Source organism: Canis lupus, chromosome 25, assembly GCF_011100685.1.
Source record: "Canis lupus familiaris isolate Mischka breed German Shepherd chromosome 25, alternate assembly UU_Cfam_GSD_1.0, whole genome shotgun sequence".
In the NCBI taxonomy this organism is placed as follows: domain Eukaryota; kingdom Metazoa; phylum Chordata; class Mammalia; order Carnivora; family Canidae; genus Canis; species Canis lupus.
Genome location: NC_049246.1, coordinates 12,950,321 through 12,965,347, shown reverse-complemented (window position 1 = coordinate 12,965,347; position 15,027 = coordinate 12,950,321). Strand labels below are relative to the sequence as shown.

Sequence of the window (15,027 nt, the reverse complement as noted above, 5' to 3'; positions counted from 1 at the left end):
GCTTCTTTTTCTGTACAGCTACAGGTGGTATTTAAGCACTCTGTTGACAAAATCATCAATGTCATTTTTAAGTAATGTTCATTTTTAGGTTTATGAGCTAGGCTGTTTGATGAACATTACTTGTCCTTGATTTCATGGCACTGACCATAGAAACTATCGTAGAAAAAATATTTAACAAATATTTGTTGAATTAATGTAAATCTCATTAGAAACATACTTTGAGTTGATGTCTTTTTAGTGTTTTTCTTTCCTTTCTGCTTCTGTCTGGTCTGGTTAGTCTCATTTCCATTCAGTCTGAAGCACTTTAGTATCTTCTGTAGTATGGATCTGTTAAGCTCTTTATTGGAAAATGTCTTTAATTCACTTTCTTTTTATTTTTAAATAATTGTAGTCTCACAGGAAATTTAAAACATTTATAGTCTTGTATACTCTCTACCTAGCTCTCCCAAATGGGGACATCTGGTATAACTGGTACTACAATAATCAAAACCACGTAATTGGTATTAGTATATTACTGTTAACTAGGCTATAGACTTAATTCACTATTCACTGTATTTTCAATTGCATTGTGTGTGTGTGTGTAGTTCTGCAGATTAACCACTGCCACAATCAAGGTGTGGTACTGTTTGATCACTGTATGAGATCTCCCTTGAGCTTTTTTTTTCTTTACTCTCATCTACCCTACTCTCTGGTTCCTATAACCCTGTTCTCCATGTCTGTAGTTGTGTTATTTTGAGAATGTTACATATATTGAATTACAATGTATGTAACCCCTTCTGAGACTTTCCTTTTTCATTAAACAAAGTACCCTTAGTAAAAAATGGGTAGAGGACCTGAATAGACATTTTTCCAAAGAAGACCTACAGATGGCCAACAGACATGTGAAAAGAAACTCAACATCACTAACCATTAGGGAAAGGTGAGTCAGAACTACAGTGAGATATCACCTCATATCTATTAGAATGCTACTATCAGAAGGACAAGAAATAATCAGTGTTAGCAAGGATATGGAGAAAAGGGAACTCTCACGCACTATTGATGGGAAGGTAACTTGGTGCAGCCACTATGGAAAACAGTTTGGAGGCTGCTCAAAATATTGAAAATAGAACTACCATATGATACAGCAATTCTGCTTCTGGGTATTTATGGGAAGAAAAACACTAATTCAAAAAGATACATGCATCCCTGTGTACATTGCAGCATCATTTACAATGTTTCTAGGGTCTATTGTACATGTTGTAAAAGGATGCAAACAAAAAAAAGGAGCAACCTAAGTGTCTTATCAGTAAGTGAATGGTTGATGAAGATTGTTCCCTATACATAAGGTATTATTATTACTCAGCCATTTGCAACAACATGGATGGACCTGGATGGTATTATGCTAAGTGAAATGTGACAGGTTGACAAATACCTTGTGATTTCACTTGTATGTGGAATCAGAAAATTAACAGAAACAAATAGACTCATAAATGCGGAGAACAAATTAGTGGTTGCCAGAAGGGGAGGGGTGGGGGAATTAAGAGGTACAGACTTCTATTTATAAAATAAGTGAGTCACAGAAATGAAAAGTACAGCATGGGAAATATTGGCAGTGATATTGTAATAACTTTGTATGGTGACAGGAGTAACTATACTTACCCTGGTGATCATTTCATAATGTATATAAATGTTGAATCACTGTGTTATACACCTGAAACTAATATAACACCATATGTCAGCAATATCTCAATTAAAAAGGTTTCACCAAACCCAAGGTAATAAAATTAATCAAAACTGACTATATGGGTATGGCAGTTTCTCTTGAGAAGACTTGATAAACAAATCTATCTTCCCTGAAAATCATGTTCTGCAGCTGTGATCGAAGATAATAAGTAAAGTGAATCATCATGTTCAGGGTGTCTGAGTAATATCATTTTGCAAGATGGGCTCCACTTTAATTTACAGAAATAGTTTTGAGTAAAGTCAAGTGAATTTAAAATTTTAGAAAATGAGTTAAAAATAAACTGCATGAGTGAACAGATTCCCAGTTCAAGAAGTGCTAACAACTGAAAGTGACCTCGTTTTTCCTAATTCACTATATAATCCATAAATCTTTGGGGAAGTTAGAATAGTAGTGTTAATATTTGTTATATTCCTAAAGATCTACTACAGTACATATGTCCACCCAATAAAAAATGAGCCGAAATATACTCAGAATGTGCTTCTAGGAGCATGTTTGTGAGCATTTATTGTATGTGTAATTAATGTCTTACATCATCATAAAATTTTATTACAAAAACAAATACAATCCAAAATGCCCTTACAGTCCTCAGATTGTTGCATATATCAATAATTCTTCCTTTGTATTGCTGAGTAGTAAACCATTGTATGGATGCAGGATTTGTTCAGCCATCTACCCAATAACATTTGAGCTGTTTCTCATATTTTTGTATCATGAATAAAGCTGCTAAATTTTAATTTTTCTGGAGTAAATACCCATTAGTATGATTACTGAGTCCACTGGCAAGTGCATATTTAGTTTTGTAAGAACTTTCCAAACTATTTTCGAGGGTAGTGGTATCATTTTACAGCCCTACCAACAGTGTATGAGTGACCTAGTTTATCTGGATCCTCATCAGAACAATTTTTTTATAATTTAACTGTTCCAATATATGGATTATGATATCTCATTGTGGTTTTAATTTGCATTTCCCTAGTAGCTAATGATGTTGACCAATGATGTTGGCTTTCAGTGTTAATAATGATTGCCATCTCTGTCTCCTCTTTGATGAAATGTTTATGATGAGAGATGCCTCAGTGGCTCAGCAGTTGAGCATCTGCCTTTGGCTCAGAGCGTGATCCTGGATTCCCAGGATCAAGTCCCACATCGGGCTCCCTGCATGGAGCCTGCTTCTTCCTCTGCCTATGTCTCTGCCTGTCTCTCTCTGTTTTTCATGAATAAATAAAATCTTTAAAAAAAAAAAAAGATAAATAAAAAAAATGTTTATGATGAAATGTTTCTCATCTTATACTTGGATTGTTTGCTTTTTTTTTTAACTGCTGAGTTTTATGACTCTTTATATATTCTAGATAGGAAGCCCTTGTTGCATATTCATTTTCCAGTTATTTTCTTTCTGTATGTAGCTTGTTTTCATTCTCTTACCAGAGTCAAGAGTTTTAATTTTTGATGCTTTTGTTTTTGAAAGTATTTTTGCTGGATAAATCATTCTGTGTGACCATTTGTTCCCCCTCCCCTTTGTCAGCATTCTAAAAATGTCACTCCCTTGCATTCTGATTTATTTTTGATAAAGTGTACCTTTCTTACATGTCTTATTGCTATTCCCTATATTCAGTATGGCTTTTTTTCCTGTGGTGGCTTTGGATATTTTCTGTTTATCTTTGGTTTTCAACAGTTTGGCTGTGATGTGCCTAAGTGTGGTTTTCTTTGTATTTATCCTCCTTTGAATTAAGTGAACTTCTTGGTTCTGTGGGTTGATGTCCTTCATCACAATATTAAGTTCTCACATGTTGTTTTTGCAGATATTTCTTTGTCCCATTGTCTGTCTCTCCTCACCTTCCAGAATTCCCAATTTCACTTGTAGGCAAGCCATTTGATATTGTGACACGGATCTTGGGAGGTTTTATTGCTTGTTTTTAAAAAATTACTGTTTTTTTTCTCTTCAGATTTTCAGAACCTTCCACTGTTCCAAGTTTACTGTTAAGCTCATCGGAGTAGTTCTTTTGGAAGTTGTAATTTTCATTTCTAGCTTTTCTATTTAGTTGTTTAGTTTCTGGTTTACTTTGCTGAAATCCTCCCCTGTTCATGTTCCTCTGCTCATCTTTCCCACAAGATTCTTTAGTATGTTTAATATAGTTATATCTACTGATTGCAACGTTATGGTCATATATGGGTTTACCTCTGTTGACTATTGTTTTCTCTTTTTTTATGAATCATGTGTTCCTCTTGTTCCATAATTTTTTATTGTGCCCTGGTCATTCTGTGTAATAAACAGTAAAGACTGATGAATATCTACCTCCTAGGAAAGGGCTTGTCCCTTTTTTGATCCTACTGCTAATGTGAGGAAACGAGCAAGAGTTAGATTTAGTTCGCCATTACCTTCAAATGTTTTGAGAATGGAATCAGACCTTTGTTTTCAGCAGAGCTTCAGAATGATTCCAGTAAGACACTGGAGATCTCTATGTTTTAGAACTAGGCTGCTAACTTTCTGAACAGTGAATGGCTCTCTCTTAGTATTATAGTTTGACTGCTAGTTTTGGGTACACTAATGAGCTTTCTTTCTTTCCAGTCTGGCTTTCTTCTCCTCGGGAGGTCTCTCTTTGCCCTACTGTTTTTTATCTATCTATCTATCTATCTATCTATCTATCTATCTATCTATCTATCTATCTATTTGGAGATGGGGGCAGAGAGAGAGAGAGTGTTAGGGGGTAAGGGGCAATGGAGTGACATGAGACTGGTTAACAGTAGAAAATCAAATTCAGTAGCGTACATAAGGGGAATCCAGACAGACTAGAAATTTCAAAGACCGTGAGGCCACCTGCAGCTTCTATGAGTTGAGAGGGGGAGGGCCTGAGGATGCCGAGGGGAGGGAGGCCATTAGCAGGAAGGTGAGAAGAGATGTCTGGAAAAACAATGTTGCCCTATGATGCAGATCAGTTTCTTAGGTAAAGGGGAGTCTCTGAATGACTCTCTTCCTGGTACCAGCTCTCCCTTCCAAAGTAAATTTAGGCAGTTGAGGAGGAGGCAGAGCTTTTCCTGCATCTGCTAGGTTTTGATCACTTTTAACTCAAAATAACTTTCATGCCAAAGTGGCCCATCCTGGGGCAGCTCTGGGCCCCTGTAATACCTCCTATGAACACCACTGTTGACCTGTTGTCCTTAGGAAGAAAGCTTAATTTCCTTTCTTTCTCTCTGTTCAGTCATTTTGTGTCTCCAGTCCCCCTGCCCATTGGTGCCCTACACTTTGTGAATCATTGCCCTAGAGAGCTAGAGGCAGTTATATATTTTGGGAGCAGCTTCTCCTTTCAATTCTCAGAGCTATCATTGCCTTCAGCTGAGGCAACTCTCCTGTTGCTCCTGTTAAAGTAGCTCTTTCCCCGTGGGGCCACCCCTCCCCCACCCTGGCAGGCACCATCTAGAGCCCAGCAGGGCCCTTCAGGAAGGATGCTTCCTCCCTTAAGTCCTGGGGTGAGCCGTCTCTGTGTAACGTGATAGAATGGAAGTTACCATTATCCCACAGGATTCAGTTCATTTAGACAAAGGAGGCAAAATATTCCAAAGTCATCGTCTACTATAAATGGACTGGGAGTTCAGCCTTGCCTTTGCCACTTCGAAGCTTATGGTAGTGTTCAGTTTTACCTACACTCGGAAAGATACTCATTTGTTAATTGGGGTTTATAGTACCTGCCTCTACCCTCCTCTTCGAGCCCAAAGGATTAAGTGATGTACTGAATGCAGAAGTCCACGGTAGACTTCACAGAGCTTGAATAACAGCTTACAGAGGAGTGCTGTAGAGAGAGATTGTGAAATTTCTCTTTGATAGTGGAGTGTACAATAAGGTGAGTGGAAAGGAAATTTGATAGCTTTCCATTTCCTGAGTTTTCTTTGCAGTGACATTTTTAATTTCAGAAGACAGGAGGCGGTTAGTGGTTACAAAGCCTAGTCTCTGGAGGCAGAGACTTTTTAGGTTAGAATCTCAACTCCATTACGTATTGTGTGACCTTGAGGCAATCTCTTCTCTGTTTCCTGGTTTCCTCATCTGTAAAATGGGGATCCTGCTCACGGGGTTGTTATGAGGATCAGATGAAATACAGAAAGCATGTAAAGCATTTGAGCAGTGTTCCTGGCTGGGCCTTGCAAGGCTCAGGAAATGTCAGCTGGTATGCTTCTCTTTTTTTCCTTTCTGAATGTCCTTGTGTGATATGATCCTGGCTAGAATTCATAATACAAATCTTGACTAAAAAGGTATTTCCTTTTTTTTTTTTTTTAAAAAGGTATTTCCAATAAGAAATCTCAGTGTTTACTGGAGCTGAAGTTTTCTTTGTTTTGTTGGGTATGTTAGTGTCGGAGGCCAGATGTTTTCAGCGCCTTTTTGCATGAATTTAATTTCCTTGTGTTCAAGTCATTAGCAAAAGAGGAGCAGGAGCTCCCGCTCCATATAACTTATGACCTCGGAGAAGAAGCAGGACCATCAGCACCACCCCGCTAGCGAATCTTGTCAGTTTCTCCTCTACAACTCTCTTTCCACCTTCCCACTCTTCCTTTCTTTACTTGTTGTAGGCAGGTGCTATGTAGTGGTGGCAGTTTTCTTGATGGCAGGGTAGAAACTATCAATATGCAGGTCTTTTAGGTTGAAAATTCTTTTTTTTTTTTTTTAAGATTTTATTTATTAATTCATGAGACACAGAGAGAGGCAGAGGCACAGGCAGAGGGAGAAGCAGGCTCCCTGTGGATAAACCAATGCTGGACTTGATCCCTGGACCCCAGGATCATTCCCTGAGCCACAGGCAGAAGCTCAACTGCTGAGCCACCCAGGTGTCCCATAGGTTGAAAATGCTTGAGGTTGTATGTTATGTAGTAAGGGAGGGCCATGATATATTGAAGTTGCATGATTTTGTTAGTTTAGTTAAAACGTCTTTCTAGTATTTTTAGGTTCGGTAACTCATTAACTTGCCTTCAGTGGATTTTAAATATGGCTGGCCGCTTTGTTAGGAAGATTTAAGGGCCATTTATTTTAAGCATTGAGGTTGATAAAAAATAGTGTTTAATCTTACTGTGTTTGTAACACATGAAAATTCATACCATTATACATCTTTGGTATGTGGTTTATATAGTATTTATTTTAGTAAATTTCCATGGAATTTCATTTTTCTTTGTAGTTGTAAAGGGAGAAGATAAAATTGGGTATGAAACTTGTTGGAGTGCATTTTGATTTCACATCTGCTGACAATCCCTGAATAGATTGTTGCAACTTTAATTCTCTCAGTTTATACGTGGAGTCAGTCACTTAATCATGACCCCTGTGCCAAAAGGTTCTTTAGACTTGAGGTCTGTCTTTGGGAGAGTGGGCTTTTCTCGATTTGGAGAGAAAAATGATGTCAACTATTCGGGATTATGGTGGGTGGTGGAGAGAACAGAACAGAATCTGGATCTTGGCAACTTCACGCTTTCAGGGTTGACAGATTCAGCTAGCATTTCAGGCAAAATTCAAACTTAACTGAAGACTATAAAAGTAAAGGAGCTTTTGTTAAGTAAAATAAACACTGGGATTTCAAATACCAAAATACCTACAGTTTGGAATATCCACATTCCATGCCCTTTCTTTCAGTGGGTAAGTTGGCCATCGTCTTTATTGGCAGAAATCAAACAAGAACTGAATGGGGCACGTCCTGTACATTGGCCGCTGCCCACAAGCATCTGCATTGTCATTTGCAGACAGGTAGGTGTTAACTACAGTAACTTGAGGAGAATGAGAAAGGGGCATGTCGTTTGCATTTCCAAATGCCATTGTATTTCCATTTCGCCTTTGCCATAGCGGCCCAAGTAACACTGCCCGATGGTGGCAGGGTGCTTCTGCCTCCTTGTTTGATGACAAGTGTGTGACAAGTGCACAAGTATGAATTTAGCTTCTGTAGTAGAGGGTTAGCAGCGACCGTTAATTACACATCTGCCTCCTTGCTGTGTTCTTTGAAAAAATGGCTCATCTTCCTCTTATGTTTACACTCTTAAGTTGTGGGGGGAAGGGCACTGTTGGCCTTTTACAGATGGGGAGACTGAGGCCCAGATGGTATTAACTTCCCCAGAGTCCACAGCTTCCAGTGGTAGATCCAGGCATGGAGTTCTAGTCTCTGGTGCTCACATCTCTGTTCTCTCCCTTTTATCCTGCAGCCCCTGGTCCTCAGAATATGTTTTCTCCAAGATCATATTGGATGCCACTAATTAAATGGTCACTACTAATTAAACTTTTTTTTTTTTAATTTTCATTTATTTATGATAGTCACACACAGAGAGAGAGAGAGAGGCGGAGACATAGGCAGAGGGAGAAGCAGGCTCCATGCACCAGGAGCCTGATATAGGATTCGATCCCAGGTCTCCAGGATCGCGCCCTGGGCCAAAGGCAGGCGCTAAACCGCTGCGCCACCCAGGGGTCCCTCACTACTAATTAACAGCAGACAGAACTTAATGCTAGAAATGTTTTCAGTGGCAATAAGTTACTTTCTGGATGCCTGAAATTTTATATTCATTTTTGGGTAGTGATGGTTCTTTTCCTTTGTGTTTGTCTTCTGTCACAAGCTGTGGTATTCTTGTAGTCAGGTGGTGAGCCATTCAGCTCCCTGACTACTTTAGATAGAGTGGACATTAGGGTTTGACTAGAGGCTCAAGGGGATTGAGTATAGATGTGCCATAAAATGTGACTGCTGTATTTGTTAGTCTTCTTTGAACACACAGGCTCCCCTGTAGATAGAAGTTTATGGACCTATTTTTTTTTTTTTTACGATTTTATTTATTTATTCATGAGAAACACAGAGAAAGAGGCAGAGACATAGGCAGAGGGAGAAGCAGGCTCCATGCAGGGAGCCCGATGCAGGACTCAATCCCAGTTCCACGGCATCATGACTTGAGCCAAAGGTGTCCCTGGACCTGTTTGTTATATTGGCTGGTACTATAATTATCCTCAAGGGGGAAAACAAGTAACTGAAGGTACTTGTTGAATGGCACATGAAATCCCTAGGTTAGGTTTAGTATTACATAGCTAGCTTTGAAATAGGTTTTGTTTTTAGAATATGTAAAAATTGTCATGGTAATGAAAAAAAAAAGAGGCCTCTGCAATGCAGTGCTTACATCTGCTGCTTCCATCCGATAATGCACAGATTTCCTAAGTACTTCTGTGCATTTATGTAATAATTCTTTGTCCAAATTTAAGATTCAGCATATTTAATGAAACTGAATGATGGGACGCCTGGGTGGCTCAGTGGTTGAGCATCTGCCTTTGGCTCAGGGCATGATCCTAGAGTCCTGGGATAGAGTCCCACATCAGGCTCCCTGCATGGAGCCTGCTTCTCCTTCTGCCTCTTTCTCTCTCCCTCTCTCATGAATAAATAAATAAATAAAATCTTAAAAAAAAATAATCTGAATGGTATTCCTGATTTGGTTTTGATGTTTGGTTTCCAGCAGGATGTTGTTTGATGACTGTATGGTTTTTTAGCCTACATTGTCCTAATATCTCATGTGAGCTTGAAGAGGAAGGTTATAGGGTCATGGGGAGCTAAGAGCAACTGCCACTGGTACCTGTGTTCCGTTTGTTTTGCTCTTGAAATAGCAATGGAAATGCAGAACTTCAGGTTATTAGCTAAAGATAAAAAATAAGACACTATCCTTCTCTCAACTACTCCTAGCAGGCCCCACAGATCCCTGTGTAGGGGCCTGGGTGGTATCTAGATGTATCTGTGGTAGCATGGGACTGTGGTTGATGTGGGGATAGGTGAGAAAGAGTCAGCAGACCCAAAGTGGGGCTGGAAGTTCAAGATTTGAGTTTGGCATGAAGGGAAAGCAAGTGAGTATTGGGACCAAGACAGGTCACATCTAGCCAATAAAGACACAGGTAACAAGTGAATCAGGTTCACAGGTGCTCACAACCAAAATGTGGCCAGACACCAGAGACAATTTATAGATACAGGAGAGCAGAAGAGACTCAAGCCAGTTGAAGAATAAAGCAGCTTTATTTTTTTTATTTTTTTTTAAGAGTTATTATTTTTTTTAATTTTTATTTATTTATGATAGTCACAGAGAGAGAGAGAGAGAGAGGCAGAGACACAGGCAGAGGGAGAAGCAGGCTCCCTGCACCGGGAGCCCGACGTGGGATTCGATCCCGGGTCTCCAGGATCGCGCCCTGGGCCAAAGGCAGGCACCAAACCGTAAAGCAGCTTTAATCATTGTTAAGAAAACTTCTTTTTAGTTTATGTGTTAGGGTGGTTGTGGAGATTAAAGGAGATGCTTCATGCAAAAGCCCTTTTGTAAGTGGCATGATGGTTCAAATTCCACTGGCAGTGGAGAGCCTATGGGATAGCGGGTTTCTTTTAATTCATTTATCATGTGGAAATAAGATAGTACTTTTTAATCAGAGGTGTTTCATGAAGGTCGTGATTCAGTGGAAATGGAATGGAAAAGGAACTGTTTTTAAGCAAGGTTAGTATATGTCTGAGATTTCACTTACAAACTTACAAATGCATAATCAGTATTAGAAAATTAATGTTTAATGTATATCGGAAGTGTCTTACATTTTTGGTTAATAAAAAGAGGAAATCTATTTCAAGAATAAGTCACTGAGCTGTGAAAAAAATAGAAGTCCATTTAGTAGGAAAATTACATGATGCTTCTCATTCTACAATCTGAAATAGACTATTTTTAGCATCTCTTTGAATCAGTGATGAATTCCAATTACAGGATTCAGTAATTAAAGCAGAGAAAAATATTAGCATCATTTAGGCAAGAAAATCTTTCACTTGAATTGGATCTCTTTCAACTTTTAAGTTGTTGTGTTCAGAGGCCTTCCCAGAATCGTTGGTTTGTCATCTTTATGGGGTCACAAGCAACAGGAGAAGTACCAGAACATCAGCCAAGGACACAGTGTTCCACTTTCAAGAAAGGGAGTTTAAAAAATTCTGGGATTCTGGGATGTCTAAATGGGCAAGTGTGTTGTATCTCTTGTTGTCTGCAGAATTCTGGAACAAATCTTCAGGGTCCCCTGGGCTTCGTCCTGCTTTCCCATCCTTCCTGTTGGCAGCTCACTCCCCCACCAGGACCGCTGTCCCTCTGTCCCCTGCATCTGTCCTGCCTGCAGCTTTCTTTCCTCGACTCTCAGGCTGCCTATGAGGGTCATGAAAGAAAGTGCTCGACAGAGCCAATTGGTATCACTCCACATTTGTATTTAATGGTTGTAGATTGTTCCATAATGTTGCTAAACAGCATTTAAAAAACTTTTTCATAGTCAGCAATCTTGCCTCAAGCTGGAAGCCTTATTTTATCTTGAGCAAGTTAATATTTATCTTTTTATGCCCTTTGCACAAAAGCTCATTAACTGGCTGAATTGAAACGAGTGTTCTGTTGACCCAAATTCTCCTGCTCTTTGCTTGGGTGAAGCCCAGCACTTAAAAGTGGTAAGCCATTGGGCCAGGATAAGGTCACTGGACACAAGGCGAATCCAACTTTCCAGGTTGAAGTAGGTCATGAAGAAGCATTGTGATTTTCTTTTTTTTTAATCTCAGCATTCAGGAAAAATAATTTTTTTGGCAGATGTTTTTTGAGTGTGAGTTGTGTGCCAAATACTGAGTTACGTACTAGGAATTTACTTGTTTATTTATTCATGACAGAGAGAGAACGAGAGAGTGAGAGCGAGAGCGAGAGCAAGAGAGAGAGAGAGAGAGAGAGAGAGAGAGAGAGAATGAGAGGCAGAGACATAGGCAGAGGGAGAAGCAGGCTCCCTGTAGGGAGCCCAATGTAGGACTAGATCCCAGAACCCTGGAATCATGCCCTGAGGCAAAGGCAGATGCTCAACCACTGAGCCACCCAGCTGCCCCGGCGGTACTAGGGATTTAATAAGGTAAATGAAAAAAAAATTTTCACAGTGAAGAGCGGTTAGGGGTCAGAAGTGTTAAGGCTCACGGGTGGTTGCCCAGGGCCCAACCTCTGCCATGAATAGTAAAAACAGAAAATAAACAAAAAACTGTAATATTTGCAGTAGGCAGAAGTATCATACAACTAGATCCATTTTTTCTTTGAAAACAGATTCCATTTAGTATAAATTTTTGAACGTTTCAGCCTCTAAATTCTTTGATCTCTTAGCAGCTCAGTGCATTCTGTTGTGATAATGAATAACTAGGCACATTTAGGGATAGAACTAAATCTGAACTTCTTCGATCATCTTGGTTTTAGGTTCCCTCTGTGCTCATGTATTCACTCAATATTTGTTTTCTTTTGGACCAAACATTGCTCAAGAGATTGCTGTGAATGTGATTTTGTGTAAAGCCCTGGGGGTATAAAGATGTGGGTGACACTCCCAACCCTGGTGGACAGCCCTGGTGGGTGTGACAGTGTGATGGGGAACAGATTGTAATGGTGGTGGTGGTGAAGCAAGTAGTAATAGCAATGATAGGTACTCTTTGTTGCTTATCATGTGCAAGGCCTGGATTGTCCTGCAGATTAGCATATATAACTCCCACAGTCTCATTTTTGTAGTTCAGGAGATTTAGGCTTAAGTAACCTGCTTGGAGTCTTGGACTGTGTAAGTAAGTGGGGGAAGTTGGTTGGAGCTCAATTCTGGCCTGGGAGTCCACTGCACTATGGCATTTGGTATTGCCCCTTTGCTTGCCCCTTTGCTTGGTAGACATGGAGAAGGGGGAAGGGGATGCTCCCGGGAGGCTGAACAGTGCTTTGCAGTGGAAGTGACTCTGAGTCACTAGGAAGGCCCACAAGCAGGGAGGCAGGGGTAGAGAAATGCAGGAGTGGGGACTCAGGGCATGAGTGCAGCTTGGGAGAGGAGGCCACCCTGTAGCCTGGGGGTCCTATCGCAGAGTGGTGGGGCCAGAATGGAGATTTCCTAATAAGCAGGAGTGGGCCTAGTGTGGTGGCAGCACCCAGGAGAGAGAACCAGTAGAACAAACTGGCAGGCTGGCTTCATTAGTGGGAAGTGTGTGCTGCTTCCCTCAGGCAACATCTGGTATACATTGTTCTGAGCACTGCACCTCCTGAAGGACCGGCCAGAGAGCACCTGGGAAAGGTGGGGCATTTAACTCTGCCTTTAGACACTTGGATGTTTGCAGAGCTGAGGGGGTGGTGGACTCTGCTTGCTTTCAATGGGCAAAGCAGAGCATTGTTTGGCAGTTAGAAAGATGTAGGCTCTTACTGAATATAAAGAAAGCCTTATCTCAAATAGTGTTTCTTAATGAGTGGGATTCCCCACTCATGGTTTCTCTCTCCTGAGGAGTGTTCAGGCAGGTGGGTGGGTACAGGGAGAGGGTGGGGTGGACCTCTGGACTCCTCCTAATGCTTGCCCTTGAGTTTCCTGTAGCTTCCCTGGAGTCTGGCATGCAGATTCAGTTTTCATTTCAGGAGCAAGCTCTGGATGTACTGCTCATGATCCTGACTTCCTCATGGTGTCCTAATACTTAAGAACTGATACAGCATTTATCTTTTTATTGACTTTGTATAATCTGTGCATCTCAGAGGATCATAACCAGTCTCTTGGTATCACTTTGAGTCCCATGCGGATTTAAGTCTTTTCCTGTTTATTGCAGCTCGTACTAGCTTTCTCTTCTCTCAAAACTCTGACCACAGCACTTTTGAACTTGCGGTGTGGCGTCTTTTCCTATATAGCCTTGCCTTTGTCTGACTCATGGTTGTATTTCTGATGCATAGTAGGATAGTAAGTGTTTGAATGGATTCATGAGTGGTTGACATGACCCAGATCTTTATCTGAGCTGTTTGATTCTTTGAGCATTATTAGCCTAGAGTGTGGACCAGCTGTGGATCTCTGCAAAAGTCATGTTATGTCAGGAATTGATTGTTCATTCCTCATATTTTACCAGGTAGTTACACTGTTGATTAAGTTAAGGGGAAGAAAATATTGTTTTTATGACCGTTGTATTTAGGTCTGGGATAAGGACTTTTTAATGAACAGATCACTCAAAACCGGGAGAATTTTTCACTTGGACTCATAATTAATGTGGTTTTATTAATTATTAAATACATGAAAGTGGACCTGGTTGACAGTGTGATATACATAGGTGACCAGTAAATATCAGCTAGCTGCAGTTCTGTTTTACTCATAGCACTATCCCTTCTGAGACTCGTTTCATATTCTTTGTGTTTATTTACTCTTCCTCACCAGATAAGATAAAGCTTTCTGGAGGCCAAGACCTTATTACTTAGAGTTTTTGTTTTACCTTCTACAAAACAACTCACTCATACATTGAATTGTGGGACTAGCTAAGTGTGTCCCTAACTGGCTCTAAATTCAAAGACGGAGGACTGTTCCAGCACTGGAAGTTAGAGTATAGGTATCCAACCTGAGAGAGGCCAAGGAGGGGAAACACAAGGCTGCTCTCTTTTACTGTGTCGTCAGATGTACGAGTCTAGCTGAAAATGTTCATATTAGACATTCTTATGAGATTGGTTTCTCTGCAGGTAACAGAGACTACAGGTTCTAAAGCGCCTAACAGTCTTGTAAATAGAACTTCACACGTGAATAGTTAAGAACACTGATGATGCAGTCTCCTGGGGGAGGGAGGACCCCTTAGAACTTGAGTTTGGTTAACAAGGTAGCCCTGGAAAACCCAGCCGGGAGACAGCTCTCTGGAACATGTGTGGGTGTTGTACACAGGGCAGCTTCTCAATTCTGGAAAACTGGATTCGAAAGCTTGAGAGGCATGGTGAGGACCAAAATAGTAAAGAAATCCTGGTACAATCAGATTAAGATAATATTGACGAGATTAACAGTAAGTTGTTTGGACACAACCTGTTCTCAGGTGACATGTTTTCCTGTTGCGGGGTTATTTATCTTATATTGACTTGGATGTTGTGGATAACTAAGATAAAAGGGCATATTACTAGGGTCAACTTCATTATCATTGAACTTTTAAAATGCTCTGTAGAACAAAATTAGGTATTTCATGAGATAAGTCATTTCTCTTAGCAGAGTGTAGAGGAATGTAAATTGAACATCAGCTGAACTGCTTAGGAGCTGAATGGTCTGTAATATATTTGTAATGACCTGAGTTCATCATAAGGCTGTTTAGCCCTCTCCTCCTCCATTCTTCCTATTTTTAGAAAAAGACATTTTCCTAGGTAGTTATTTACCCTGGCTTGATTATCCTTGGTGTGTGATTATTGCCTTGCAATAATTTCACGATAACCGTTTTTCTTTTTTGTTTTGTTTTGTTTTTTCTGTTTTTGTTTTTACTCTGAATAGCATAAGGAATTTTAATTTAGCAGTATTTTAAGAATTAAACTGATGTCTGGACACAGCATGAGTA

The 15,027-nt window shown here is 40.1% G+C and overlaps 1 protein-coding gene across 7 annotated transcripts in view; it reads left to right on the top strand.

Annotated features, from left to right (window-relative positions):
* WASF3 (WASP family member 3) overlaps window positions 1-15,027 on the top strand; it is a 133,200-nt gene that overhangs the window by 41,612 nt on the left and 76,561 nt on the right. For 3 of the 7 annotated variants that reach the window (XM_038573419.1, XM_038573411.1, XM_038573415.1), the window contains exon 1: window positions 14,269-14,424. The exons of 3 other annotated variants lie outside the window; for them this stretch is intronic. The gene's annotated coding sequence lies outside the window, so the exon portion shown is untranslated. Of the gene's footprint in view, window positions 1-14,268; window positions 14,425-14,470; window positions 14,491-15,027 lie in introns of those variants that run through there. One more of the 7 variants, XM_038573413.1, reaches the window with a different exon arrangement.